General features: G+C 49.0%; 1 long non-coding RNA gene across 1 annotated transcript in view; it reads left to right on the top strand.

Moving 5' to 3' along the window:
- LOC117796072 overlaps positions 1–3,669 on the top strand; it is a 14,529-nt gene extending 10,860 nt beyond the window's left edge. The window contains exon 4 of the long non-coding RNA XR_004620421.1: positions 1,578–3,669. This is a non-coding gene — a long non-coding RNA (uncharacterized LOC117796072). The remainder of the gene's footprint in view (positions 1–1,577) is intronic.
- The last annotated feature ends 10,562 nt before the right edge of the window (positions 3,670–14,231 follow it).

The following is a 14,231-nucleotide window of genomic DNA, read 5'->3' as shown; positions in this document are numbered from 1 at the left end:
GATGGCTGGGTCATAGGGTAGCTCAATTTTTAACTTTTTAAGGGACCTCCACACTGTTTTAGAGTGGCTGTACCAACTTGCATTCCCACCAACAATGTAGGAGGGTTCCCCTTTCTCCACATCCTCTCCAACAATTGTTTCTTGCCTTGTCTATTAAAATTGGACATTTCTAATCTTTGTTGTCTGATATTTCCTTTGATTTGTTTGAGGTTGTTGTGTCTTTTTCTCAAGGGACTGCTTCTGGAGAAAGCAATGCCCTCAGCTTTTAATGATGACTCCAGATGCAGGCCTGAGTCAAAATTTTGAAGCAAGAGCAAGTTTTCCTTGGGTGACCCTAACGTCCCTTTGTGCCTTCCTTTCCTGCCTACGTAGGCCTAATGCAAACCTGACCTCTGAGAAGAGTGTGTAACTCATGCACACTGAGATAGAGATGACTGTTTAGACCGTCTTTCCGTGCATTAGCTCTCTCAATCTTAACTTAAATAAAAACTGGGGGCACCTGGGTGGCTCAGTCGGTTAAGTGTCCCACTCCATGTCGGCTTAGGCCTTGATCTCAGGGTCGTGAGTTCAAGCTCGATGTGGGAGTGATCTCCACCAAGCCCAGCCTGATCAGCTGACCATTCCGTAACCCACAGATCTGTGAGATGAAATCGTGTGTAAGTCACTGAGTTTTGGGATGTGCCACAGTTGCCACATTTGGCAAAAGTTATATGGTACAAGATTGAGCCAAACCATCAAAATAAAGGCAATACCTGACAAAGTCTGGCTTTTCTCTTATTATTTGCTCATCATTTACTGCACTACTGTGCGTATCTGGGGTTGGATTATAGTGGTGAAGAAGACAGACAAGCCCTTTCCCTTACAGAACCTACGTTCGAATGGAGGAAGACAGACAATGAATTTGTAAGCAAACACATGAGTGAGATCATTTCAGATGCTGACGTGCTACCAAAAAAACAAAACCAAAACAAGGCGGGTAATGGGTGAGGGCATGCTGTCCAATACAGCAGCCGCTCTCCACGTGGACAGTTATGTTTAAATTTATCAAAATGAAATAAAATTTAAAAGTCATGCTAGCCATATTTCAAGTGGTCAGTAGCCAGTGTCTAGAGGCTACTGCACTGGACAGTGTTAGATACTGAACGTTCTCATCATCACAGAAAGTTCTGTGGATGTGCGAGGTTAGACTTTATAGGGTGTCTGCTGGGGGATGGTGGCTACTTTACCTGTTATGATCAGGGGAAGCTTCTCTGAGAAGGTAGAGTCTGAACCGAGATCAGATGAGTGAACCAGCCATGCAGATATCAGGAAAGAGCACTGCAGCCTAAGGACCAACCAGAGCAAAGATCCCGAGGCATAAACTGGCATCAGCATGCCGCCTGATTGAGAGCATGAAAGGGTCGCTCTGGCTGAAGGACAAGGGCTGATATGTGCAAGGGTGGGTGGACAAAGCCGGAAGGCTAGTTGGCAGCTTTCACAGCGATCGTGGCTGGACATAACGTTGACTTGGGCTATTTTTTCCATCACAAACTGCTGCTGGTACTGACTGGATAATTTCAAGTCCTCATTATTTTCAGGCTCCTGCTGCTGCTGAGACGACACTGACCAGAATGGTAACACTGTAAGCATTTTACAGACTGCTGCCTGAATTGGCTTTGACGTGATGGGGAAGGCCTGGTTACAGCTGCGGGCCTCTTCTTTTTTCCGAATCTAACTCATGCCAAAAGAAAAATGTTAATTACACAGATTTTGGCAAGCACAGGTAAATGAGAGAAAGTAGGTTCGTAATTTTCACAACCCCATCTTCTAAAGACCGCTGTCCATGTTTTCTGCATACGTTTCCAGTTTTTTCCGATGCATGTATGTGATTTTTTTCACTGGCACGAACGCAGTCACACTGAACCTGAAATTCCACAGTCGAACTTCATTTAATGTTGTTCTGTGAGCGAGTCGTGGCACCCGTGACTTACTCCCATGCCTCTCTGTGGATCTTCCTACCCCGGAAACGGCCTTTCTGCTTGATCTCCTGCCCCCCTGTCATAGTCAGAGCTGGCTTCTTCATCCCCCTTCCTCATGTGAGTCCTTATTCTCTCTCTCTGTTGAACTCCGGAGACAGCTCCTCCCTGAGACCCACCACGCAAAGACCCTTCAGTGCCAAGTGGGGCTCTTGTCCAGGGTCGTCCTCCAACCCAGAGTCTTCTGACTCTGCCAAGATCCCGTTTGCATCTTTGGACTGGCGGACGTGGATGCCCGGACTAGATGTTGATGGTCACCAGGAGCCTTATCCCTCCAGATCTTTCCACCACTGGCTGCTGTGGGTGGAACATCTCCCCTTGTTCTGGTCCCTGGGGCCCAGCCCCAGTCTCCTTGGTCAGTGCCCTGGTTTGGTCACTGACTCCCCGTAAGAAAGAATTGGAGTATCAGGAGTCTTTGCAATGGCCCCTGGATGTCCATCGATTTCTCACCTGATCAATTCTGCCCACTGTTGTCAGTGACCTGCCTCCCACACGGGCTGGATCAGGTTACATTCCTCTTCAGAGTCTCCCACGGCACCAGCAAGACAAAGCTAACCCCATGGCATGCCAGCAGGGCCCTGTGAGCTCTGCCCCTGTCCGTGCTCCATCCACGGCCCTCCCGGCTCCCCGCCACCGCCCCCCCCCGCATCCCCNCCCCCCACCCTTACCCCAAGTGGTCTGCTCCTGCCTCCACCTGCCCTGTGCTTCCCCAGCCTCCTGACCTGCTGAAATCCTCCTTGGTCTTCAAACTCAGCTCAAAGTCCACCCCATCCCTGCCGCCTCTCCCCTTCTCCTCTGGGAGTCACTCCGTCCTCTGCGGTTTTAGCCCTCTCTTCCATTCTTGTGGGCCGCTTACCTGTCTACCCCTCATCTCTTGCCTGGGATCTCTTGCCTCTCCTACACTGGGGCTGCCACTTCAGCCCAACGCGCAGAGCCAGGATAGGTCCGCACAGCACCTCTCTTACTTCCCATCCCCCACCATGGCTGGACCTCTGTGCCACAGTTGCCACATCTATAAAATGGGTGTAATACTTGTGCCTCCTTTAGACAGCACTACGAGAAGGAAAAGATAAGATGCGACTCTTTATGAATCTCTCTCCCTCATGAATATATAACTCTGTTAGGGGCAGGAATCACAGCACATTTGTCTTGGTCTCTCCACCCCCCCAACTCCATGGTACCTTCCCCCTCTGTCCCCCCGCCACTGCCATGCTTGGTATGCAGAAGCCACTCAATAAATGACCACGGAACTGGGCTGTCATGTGCTCCCTGCGTGAAGGACCCTTCCTGTATTCTCATGGGACCTGGCATATTTTAGCCACTCAGTAAATGTGCTCTGGATTGAACATTCCCCAGGAACTTGAAAACATGTCCTCACTTATTTTTCATGTGTCGGCGTGCTGTGGCCAACTGCTGACTCACGCTGGCTTCCGTGCACCCTGGAGGAGCAAAGAAAAGTGGCATGAAGGGAAACGGGGGCCATATGCCCAGCAGATCTTCCCTGAGACACTCGGCATCTGTAATTATTCACCGTTTGCAGGGAAAAGATGGCATTCTAATTTACGCACTTGGCATTCTCGTTCTTGCCGTGCCCAAAACCCTTCTGCCCAGCGTCACTTGATAGCCACACACCTCAGGGGCTGCTTTTGACCTAAATGTGTTGCCCTATCCTTCCTTCCTTCCTTCCCTCCTTCCTTCTTCCTCTTCCTCTCTTCTTTCTTTTCTTTCTTTCTTTTTCTTTTTCTTTCTTTCTTTCTTTCTTTCTTTCTTTCTTTCTTTCTTTCTTTCTTTCTTATTGAAGAATAAAACAGAGCTCTCAAAGGTCATTTTAAAATGACTTCCATGGGTATTAGAATTATTAGAAGCATCACATGAAATGCCCTTTATCTACAGTTGGCTACACCAAGAAAATGTAACCTCACTTCAAAACACTCTCCAAAGCCACGATCTGCACCCGTGCAAAGTGCGGTGAGGCCGTGAGAGCAAACGGGATGCTGTCACTTGGGGCCCAATATCCTATGCCCCACAAAACCAGGCTGTCCTGTCGTGGCACAAAATAAATGGGGCTATTTTGGATCTAAATATGATTAGTTTTTCTGGATGGTGCTGAGGACAATAAAATACTCAGCACACCCACGTACAGATTGTACGTTGAATAACCTGCAGCTATTACAAATCCATACTAAATCAATTTTACGGGCATTTATTCAGTACTTACCCTGTGCTTAATGATGAACCAGGCGTCGTGAGGACTGAGACGGGCTCCACTTCACAGGTGGCTGGGAGAGGGACTTACGTCAGGGGAGCGAATAGAGGACATCCTGAAGTCGGTCCTGCAGGCACCCGGACTTGGGCCCAGGCACACAGTAGGTGCTCCATGGTTGCTCCCGGCACGAATGGATCGGTGGCACTTACCCAGCACAGCACCTCCGCACGGTGATCTCCTTCGGGACGTCAACAGGGCAGGTGTGTTAGTGTCCCAGGGCTGCCATAACAAGTACCGCGAAATGGGGTCCTTAAACAACAGGAATGTGTTGGCTCACAGTTCTGGAGCCGAGGGGTCTGAAATCAAGGTGCTGGCAGGCTTGCCTCCTTCTGAGGGCCTCGAGGGAAGGGTCTGTCCCAGGCCTCCCCCCTGGCTTGCAGACGGCCATCTTCTCCCTGTGACTTCCCACTCTCCGGGGGGTCTGTGTCCCAGCCTTGGCTTCTTAGGAGGACACCAGTCCTACTGGGTTAGGACCCGCCCTAATGACATTTTAACTTGATCATCTCCCTAAAGACCCTATCTCCACATAAGGTCCTGTTCTGAGGTCCTCGGTGTCAGGACCCCAGCATGTCTTTTTTTTTGGGGGGGGGACACAATTCAATCCATAACAGCAGGCGAGGAGACCTGGTGGCTGTGGGGTCAGAGAGAGAGAGTTAACAGCTTGTCCGGGTCACGTGACTAGGATGATCCCCCGTCAGGGACCCCACACTTTCCTACTGCCTGAGGCCCCTCCCTGCAGATGAGGCTGAGGGGACAGTCCGTGCTGTGGAAATGCAGAGCAGAGAGAATGCTGTCCCCGAGGGGGCGTGAGCCCTTGTGGTGGGGACACCCCAGTCATGGGGTCCACAGGACATGCTCAACATTGCTTGCAGGTGGGCTCATGTTGAAATTGAGATTGCAGGAACAGTTCCTTTCAGGTATGAACTCCTTTGAGGTCAGGTTCTAAATTGTAGCTGGGGGGAGAATACCGAGGCAGTTCACGTAAGTGGGGAAAAGGTGGGGAGGGATTGATGAGAGGTCCAAAGGTGGAAGGGAGGGGTATAGTTTATGAGAAGATAGGTCACGCCCTGAACCTCAAGCAGGGCAAGAGTTCAAAATCACAAACTGGGCAGAGAGAGTTTTCTGGAGCTGATGAAGAGGAGGCAGAAGGACTTCTCCTTTGTGATGAGCACTGGGGAGGAAGGAATCAGGAGTCTTCCCTCTAGGAAGGGCGTTGTAAGCTAAGAGAGAGCTGGGTGTGAGAGCTCCAGCGTCGTCCGCAGAAGCATCGCGAGCTTGCCCTCCACCACTCAGGAGCCCCAGGAGGGAACCCCAGGAGCCCTACCTCCCTGTCTCCACTCACCAGCAGGCAGCCACTGCAAACAGAAGATGACAGATTTCATCCTCTCTGCAAAGTGCTTGTGACCTATTAGGAAAGCCAGCAGCATGTAGAGGCAGGCAATGTTCTGAGCACCATTTGGAGAAACCCTGGTGTGGCTAGCTCAGCTCTGCTGCCAGCCCTCCCTGGGATCACAGCATCAGCCTCCCAGCTGGTGTCCCAGCCAGGCCACTGCAACAATAGGGACCGAGTGTTTCAGGGCCCCCCGCAAAAGTCGGGGACCAAGAAGTACCTATAGGCTATGTGGATATTATGTCAATTTCATGAATGGATTACACTGAGTATTAACATAAAGCGATGTTGAAAATGGTTGCTGGGTTAGATTCTCCTGGATTACATTACCACCCTGAAACCTGGGGGCATTTGGGGGCCCATGCTCAGCGCCCTTGCTTTTGAGTGCTCCACACTGGCCCAGAACCTCCAACAGAGCTGCCTGGCTGGGAGGGCCAGGGGCACAATCCCACGAGGACCCCACACCCCACGCCCTTCTAGACTACACTTTGGGTTTCTGGATCCTGCCAGTCCTTGTCCTCAAACCCTACTTCTCTTCCAGGGTCCTCCTAAAGGCCATCCCACTGCTGGGTGCACATGCTGAGGCCAGAGGGTCAGGGAAAAGCTGTTTAAAGGGCAGCCAGGGGCGCCTGGGTGGCACAGCGGTTAAGCATCTGCCTTCGGCTCAGGGCGTGATCCCGGCGTTATGGGATCGAGCCCCACGTCAGGCTCTTCCACTATGAGCCTGCTTCTTCCTCTCCCACTCCCCCTGCTTGTGTTCCCTCTCTCGCTGGCTGTCTCTATCTCTGTCAAATAAATAAATAAAATCTTTAAAAAAAAAATAAAGGGCAGCCAAAACCACCCATCAAAAGCCCAAAGCTTTTTTAAAAAGATCTTATTTATGTGTTTATTTGAGAGAAAGAGTGAGCGCACATGAGATAGAGAGACAGACAGAGAGAGAGAGAGAGCTGGAGAGAGCATGAGCAGGGGGAGAGGGAGAGGGAGAAGCAGGCTCGAGGTTGAGCAGGGAGCCCCAGGTGGGGCTCAGTCCCAGGACGCTGGGATCATGACCTGAGTTGAAGGCAGATGCTTCACCTGTGCCACCCAGGCGCCCCCCAAACCAGATGGCTTCAGGATGAAGTTGACCCCCGGCTGGGCTTCTGAGGCCCTTGGCCACCTAGCTTCTGCCAGCTTTTCAGCCCCATCTCTTACCCCCACCCCAACCCATGCCCTATTCCAGCCTTAATGAAATCAGGGGCGGTTTCCCCATGGAGTTCTACAAGTTCCTGCCTGTCCCGGGAGGCCATGCCTTCCCCACCAGGAGCACCCCCAGCTGAGAGCCCCACCGACAGGCGGCACCACGAGGACCAGCTGCATGAGTGAGGGAGGCTTCTGGCGGCTCTAAGCCCAGCCCCAGACCTCAACCTCCCGGGGATGCCCTGAGGGATTGAGAACCACCTAACTGAGCCCAGCACCACCACCCCCCCCCCGCTCCGCCCTGTCCCGTTCCAGGAGCTGATCACGCAATACTTACTGTAAGGTCTTCCACAGCTGAGTTTTGGAGTGATTCGTTATAATGGCGGCAATAGGTAACTGGAATTGATGGAAATGGGGCTAATACAATGCAAGCAGACCAGGTGACTGCAGCTGGTTCTGTCCTGCTGCTTATCACACACGTTGCGGCAGGTAGATGTGTGACTGCATCTGCCCCACGTCATTATCCGTGGCGCTGGGTGATCGGTGGGTGTGGGGTGCCCTGGAGATGCGGCACATCACGGAGACGGGGTGGACATGGCGTTGGTTAGTTACGCAGATACAATTAGCAATGTTTACCTGAGAGGAGCAACCTGTGAGATAATGAATTGGATTTCTGTTCTTCTCCCTTTGCACGCTGATCCCAGCACCGATCAGAAGACCGCAGTGTCTAAATATCGAAATGCTTTGCCTCCCAGAGCTGTGGAGACGGGCTGGCATAGGTAGCCCCGTGACATGATTTTCTCTCCAGAGCCCCAAGTTTTAGGGAAAATCCACAAGGCACGGGTCCCTGTGGTCAAGGGTAATGCAGTGCACTCCGATGACGACACTGGGCGCCAGCACTCAGGGTCCCTGGTGAATCCCGGGGACAGCCCTCCAAGATGGTCGTCAGTATCCCCATGCTGTGGACCTGGGTACCTCTTAAGGGTGGACCCAGATTTGTGGGTTGTGGGTCCTAAAGCTTCTTCAGCTAGGGAGGGTCCTGGGAGGGAGAGAATGAATATTAAAAGGGGGGATCCAGGGCCTTGGGAAGGTCGGTGTAGGGCAGCCCCCCCCCCAAGCTTACTTAACTTCCCAGTAAAGGCACCTTTGAGCCTGTAAATGATAATGCTGGAATTTGAGCCAGAGACCGTCGGATGCAAAGTCCGAGGTCTTTCTGCGACACCAAGGCCTTCTTGTATGATGGGCAACAGCAGGCTGTGGGGTGCAACGGCCGTGGGGTGCAACAGCAGGCCTTGGGTTGCAGACAGCGGACGCATCACTTTCCGGGAAGGAGGAGGCGGGTCTGCCACACGGGCAGTGGGAGGCGTCCTCTGCTCTCCAGACGCCTGCTGCAGGGGGGCCGGCTGCTGTTCGCACCGCAGCATCTCCGGGGCACCTGCCCCGTGGGGAGAACACACTGGCAGTCTGCGGTCACTCAGGATGGCTGCCCCTCTGCTGCTCTCACGGGTGGGCAAAGGGGATGTTCCAGCCAGTAGCTCACTCCTGCCATCTCTCAAAAGCATTTAAGGGAGGAAGGCAGGGACTATGTTCTGCTAGGGACAGGTAGCCTTCTCTTCCATCTGGAAGGTAAGAACAGCCTCCGCTGGCCTGGCCGCGGCTGTCTGGTCCCTGCTGGGCACTGAGGCACCGGAAGCCCCTCTTCCTCCCACACCCTCCGTGCCCCTGGCTGGTGACTCATGCCCCAAATACTTGCACTGAAGCAATTCTTTTAGTGTTGAACACTGGCTTCCTCTGGGCCTCCACGCAGGGGGGATTTCAGGGAAACATAGACTATTGCCATGTTGTACTCAGGGACAAAGCTGTGATCATTGTTTTGGTCACCCAAGTCCCAAGTGAGGGGTTTACAAACAGGATCTTTTGTGGGGGGGTAGTTTGTTCAAATACAGATTCCTGTGTCTGCTGAAGAGCTTTAATTCAACAGCCACCCACCCACCAGGTCCCCTGCTCTGAGGCTGATGGGCACCCAACTTTGACAAGCCCTGGTCCCTGTCATGGCTAAGAGCATCAAAAACCAGGCATGGGCTGTTTTGGAGTTATGCCAAAATCGCTGTCTCTGGGAGGACGTGCAAAGCCACCAGGAGTTTCAGAAGAAAAATGTATAAAGTGTAAGGAGAAAAGAGTTTGGCCCTAACCATGGACAGCCTCAGGCTTAGGGCCTCTTAAAAATAAGTAACTCTGGATTTTATTTGTTTATATCTTATTTTTATTTTTTTATTCATTTATGTTGAGAGAGAGAGAGAGCACACACGTGAGGGGGGAGGGGCAGAGGCAGAGGGAGAAGCAGACTCCCCATTGAACAGGGAGTCTGACATGGGACTCGGTCCCAGGACCCCAAGATCATGACCTGAGCCGAGGGCCAACGCACAACCAACTGAACCCCCCAGGCGCCCCTCTTTTTAAAAATTTTAATATTATTATTATTTTATTTAACTCTGGCTTTTATTTTATTTTATTTTTTAAAGATTTTATTTATTTGACAGAGATAGAGACAGCCAGCGAGAGAGGGAACACAAGCAGGGGGAGTGGGAGAGGAAGAAGCAGGCTCACAGCGGAGGAGCCTGATGTGGGGCTCGATCCCATAACGCCGGGATCACGCCCTGAGCCGAAGGCAGACACTTAACTGCTGTGCCACCCAGGCGCCCCTAACTCTGGCTTTTTAAACCAAATTGCAGCTGGGCCCTGAGTGCCCCCTGCCCCATCCCAGCCCCCTGGGAACTTGTGGAGGGCTGGTATCCTGGGGTGGGGGGCTGTTAGCATCAGCCTGTCCAGTGATTGGACATTCAAGAGCCGATAGCTGGGGAGGTGGGTGCTGGACAGGAGAAAGCGTTCTCGTGTGGGATTCTTCATTTTATGTTTACAAATAGTTTTATTGAGTTTTAATCCCTGAAGCACATATTTCAAGTGCACAATTTACTGAGTTGTTTTTTTTAAAGTAATCCCTACACCTGGGGTGGACTCGAACTCATGACCCTGAGATCAAAAGTCACAGGCTCTATGGATGGAGCCAGCCAGGCGCCCCACATTCACTAGGTTTTGACATCAACACATGCCTAGGAAGCCTTCACCGTTATCAGGATAACAAACAGATCTAGCTACCCAGAGTTTCCTCATGTTTGGGGTCCTCCCCTGTCCTTCTCCTGGTCCCCCTACCTCAGGCAACCATTGATCTGCTTTCCGTTCTGTATATTATGTAGAATTTCCTAGCACTTTCCATATATGGAATGTGTACTCGTCCTATGTCTGCTTCCTGTCCCTCAGCATCATGATTTGGAGGCTCGTCTCCACGGTAGCATGCATCAATAACATAACCCCACATCCCCGGGAGGAGCCCCACCTGGCCGTGACGTGCTGTCCTCTTCCGCAGGTGGTTGGACTTCATCTGCTACAATTGTGTTTTCGTTCCTGTGTCCATGTGCGAGAGGAATATGGTCTCTCTTCTTTTCTTTCTTTCTTTTTTTGGGGGTAACACCTTCGGTTTTAGTACCAAGGTCATACTGGTTTCATGTAAGTTGGAAAATACTCTTTTCCAGTTTTCTGGAGGAATTTTTGTAGAATGGGTACTATCTCCTCCTTTGTAGAATTCACTGGTTTTCTCTGAGGGAAGGTCTTTCACTGCCAATGCTATTTCTTTAATCGATAAAGATGAATGGAGAATAGGGAGATAAACAGATGATAGAGGAAGCTATTCAGTGATCAATTTCTTTTTTAGAGAACTTGGATGGTTTGTGTCAATGGAAGCATTTGTTCATTTCATCTGAATTGTCTAATATGTGGGCATAAAGTTGTTCAAATATTGCCTTACTATATTTTTAATATTGCAGAGTCTTAGGTAATATCACCTCTCTTGTTCCTGAGTTTGGTAATTTGTGTCTTTTTTTTTTCCTCCTAATCAGTCCAGTGAGAGGTTTATTCATATTCCTGATCTTCTCAAAGAATCAGCATTTGGTTTTAATGATTTTAACCTACTGTTTTTTCTGTTTTCTTTTTCGATGATTTCCGCTTTAATCATGATTATTTCCTTTCTTCTGGGGTAAATTTGCTCTTCTTTCTTTGGTTTCTTAAAGTGGATGCTTAGGTCATCAATTTGAGATTGTTCTCTTTTTTCTAGTATGGGCATTTAACGTTATAAATTTCCTCCGGGTACTGTTTTAATGGTATATTTGTCAGCTCACTGTCATAACAAGATACCACAGACTGGGTGGCTTAAAAACAGAATTAATTTTCTCACAGTTCTGGAGGCTAGACAACTGAGATCGAGGTGACTTTAGGGTTGGTTTCTGGAGAGAGCTCTGTTCCTGTCTTGCAGGCAACCGGTGATCTGCTGACGTGGGACTTGATCTAACAACCCTGAGATCAGCCGAAATCAAGAGTTGGATGCTTAATCGACTGAGGCAGCCAGGCACCCTGAATATTGTCTTTCTTATGTTTTCTGGCTTTTTTGCATGTCTGGAAATTTTTGATTGGATGCCAGATATTATCCACTTCATTTGTTGGCTGCTAGATATTTTGTATTGTTATAAATGTTCTTGAACTTGTGTTGGAACACAATTAAGTTCCTTAGACACAGTTTGATCCTCTCTGGCCTTGCTTTATGATGTGTTAGGTGGGCACGTAATAGCTTTTATTCTAGGACTAATTATTTTCCACTACTGAGGCAAGGCCCTCTTGAATATTTTACCTGATGCCTTATGAGTTATGAGTTTTCCAGTCTGGTTAGTTGAAACAGATACTATTCCCAGCCCTATGTAAATACCAGGCACTGTCACCCCTAATACTTTCTAATGGTTCTCCCCCCCCCCCTTTTTGGATTGTTTTCTCAGAGGCATGTGCTGATCAGTTCTCTGCTGAATGCTTGAGGGGTATTCTGCAGATCTCTGCGTTCTGTCTCTGTGCAGCTCTCTCCTCTGATATTCTACCCTGAGTCCTAGCTATCTTGTTCTCCCAAGACTCTCCACTCTCGTCTCCTCAACTCTAGAAGTCCACCAAATTCTACCGGGTATCCCTTTTCTGGCCGTGGCTTGGAAGTCCTCTCAAGGAAGTAAAATTAGGTAATATCCAAAGAGTTGAGAACTTTTATTTCATATATTTGGTCCAGTTTATTTGGTTGTTTCAGAGAGGAGAGTATTCTCTATTACTTCATTTTGTTTGCGAATTGAAAGTTTCTATCTTCTTTTAAAATTGAAAATACTCTTTTAATTATAAAATTAGTTCACACTCATTGTAAACAATCAGAAAATAACAAAAATATTAAGAAGAACATAAAATCCACTCATCCATAGCCACTGTTAACATTTTGGTCTATATTTTGTCATTTTTTTTTTCTATGCATACGTTTGTATGTAACAGGGTCACAAAACCATGCAAACACATCAGACGTGCAAGGAAAACAGCTTCTTTATTTTCCTACTTGATCTGATCTTCCTTGAGAGGTACCATCTGCTGGTTAATAAGGAGGGGAGAAAAAGAGAGTCCAGTTAGTAACCTGAGTCTGATACAATAATCCAAACAGTTCTTTGAGAAACTCATGGTCAATCAGATTTTTCACAGCCCCCTGTCCTCCATTCCTCTGCTGGAGATTGTGGGGATGTATGGGGTGGGCTGTAGGATTTCTGAGTCCCCTTGGTAGCCAGAAAGAGGGGTCCTCTGGTCCACACGGGTTTTCCAGGTTCCTTCTGATATTGGCCACAAAATCGCTGGCCTGGCTGCTGCATAGAATGGTGGCTGCTGAGGGGTGGTGATGATGAGAGACCAGATCACATAGGGATCCTATAGGGCTCGTGGGCCATTGTAAAGACTTTAACTTTTGTCCCAAGTGCAATAGAGGAGCCACTGAAGAGTTTCATTGCACTGGTAAGAGGCAGAAGCCTGGCTGAAATAGGTTCAAGAGGAAATGGGAAGGGAGGAATCGGAGAGAGCAAGAATTGACACTTTCAAAGACTTTTCCTGAAAAGAGGAGGGAAATGGAATGAGAAATCCAGAAGTGTTTTTTTTTTTAATGGGAAATAATGGGAATTATCCAATAGAGAGGGAAAATGGGGGTGGTGGAAAGTTGCCAAAGAGGGGGAGCTAGTTCATAAGCGGGGGGGGCACAGCTAGGGTGTGACGGGGGTGGGGTGGCTGGGCAGATGTGGTGGGGAGCCTGTCATTGTTCTCCTTGGTTCACTTCCCTTTCTCAGGGAAATAGGAAATAAGTCATCAGCTGAGTGTGATGTCTTGAAACGGGGAAGGAAACGCTGGGATTTTGAGGAGACAGGAGTGGAAATGTAGTAGGATGGCCAGTCTGCATTAAGGGAGTACTTGAGTTCGGCACAGGAGATTTAAAATGAGACCAGCCACCACGTTTTTAAGTTTCCCTGCAGCCTCGTTCAACCTAACAGGTGCTGGCTTGGTGTTATAATTAACCAGGTTAGAGGCTTTCCCAGGTGCATGCAGTGTAGTGAGAGAGATGAGGAGGCTGAAGACATACACGAGACAGGACTGTGATGACAGACCATGGAATTCTAGCTGGGAAGAAGGGGAGAAAGACAGAAGGTAGAGTAACAGTCGAAAAGGGAACTGATGGCTTATAGATCTTAGTGGACTCGAAAGTTGTTGGCATAAGGGTTCTCACGGCATGAGTTGGAAAGATGAGAGGTGGCGGTCCAGAGGTGGCATGCTTGAAACTGAGGTTAGGGAAGGAGCAACAGTTTGGGTAAATGGCAAGGTCCAGAGCAGTGTGGTCTGACGGAGATACCGCGGGAGGAGCAAAGGTGAGCCACACAGGGAGCTAGAAATTCTCTAGTAGCCACATTAAAAAAGTAAAAAGAAATGGGCAAAAATAATTTAAAAACACATTTTATTTGACTGTGTACATCCCAGAGATAATCATTCCAACATGCATTTAAATTTAAAGAACTATTAGCAAAGAAGACATAGGGAACAGCTTCTTGACATTGGTTTGGGCAATGGCTCTTTTGGCCCTAGAAGCACAATGAGAGCAAAAATAGAGAAATGGGATTGCACCAAACTAAAACGCTTCTGGCACAGCAAAGGAAGCCATCAATAGAAGGCAGAGACAACCTATGGCTTGGGAGGAAATATTCGCCAGCCATACAGCCAATAGGGGTTCACATCCAAAATGTATAAAGAACTTAAACAGCTCAATATACATCAAAAGCCAAACAAATCAAATAACCCAATGGAAAAATGGGCAAAGGACCTGAATAGATACTTCTCAAAAGAAGACGTGAGAATGGCTAACAGGTATGTAAGAAAATTCTCAACATCATTCATCGTCAGGGAAGCGCAGATTAAAACAAAACCATAATGAGATCCTACCTCACCT

The sequence above is a fragment of the Ailuropoda melanoleuca genome, chromosome 14, assembly GCF_002007445.2.
Source record: "Ailuropoda melanoleuca isolate Jingjing chromosome 14, ASM200744v2, whole genome shotgun sequence".
Classification (NCBI taxonomy): Eukaryota; Metazoa; Chordata; class Mammalia; order Carnivora; family Ursidae; genus Ailuropoda; species Ailuropoda melanoleuca.
This window is presented reverse-complemented; position numbering and strand designations above follow the sequence as displayed.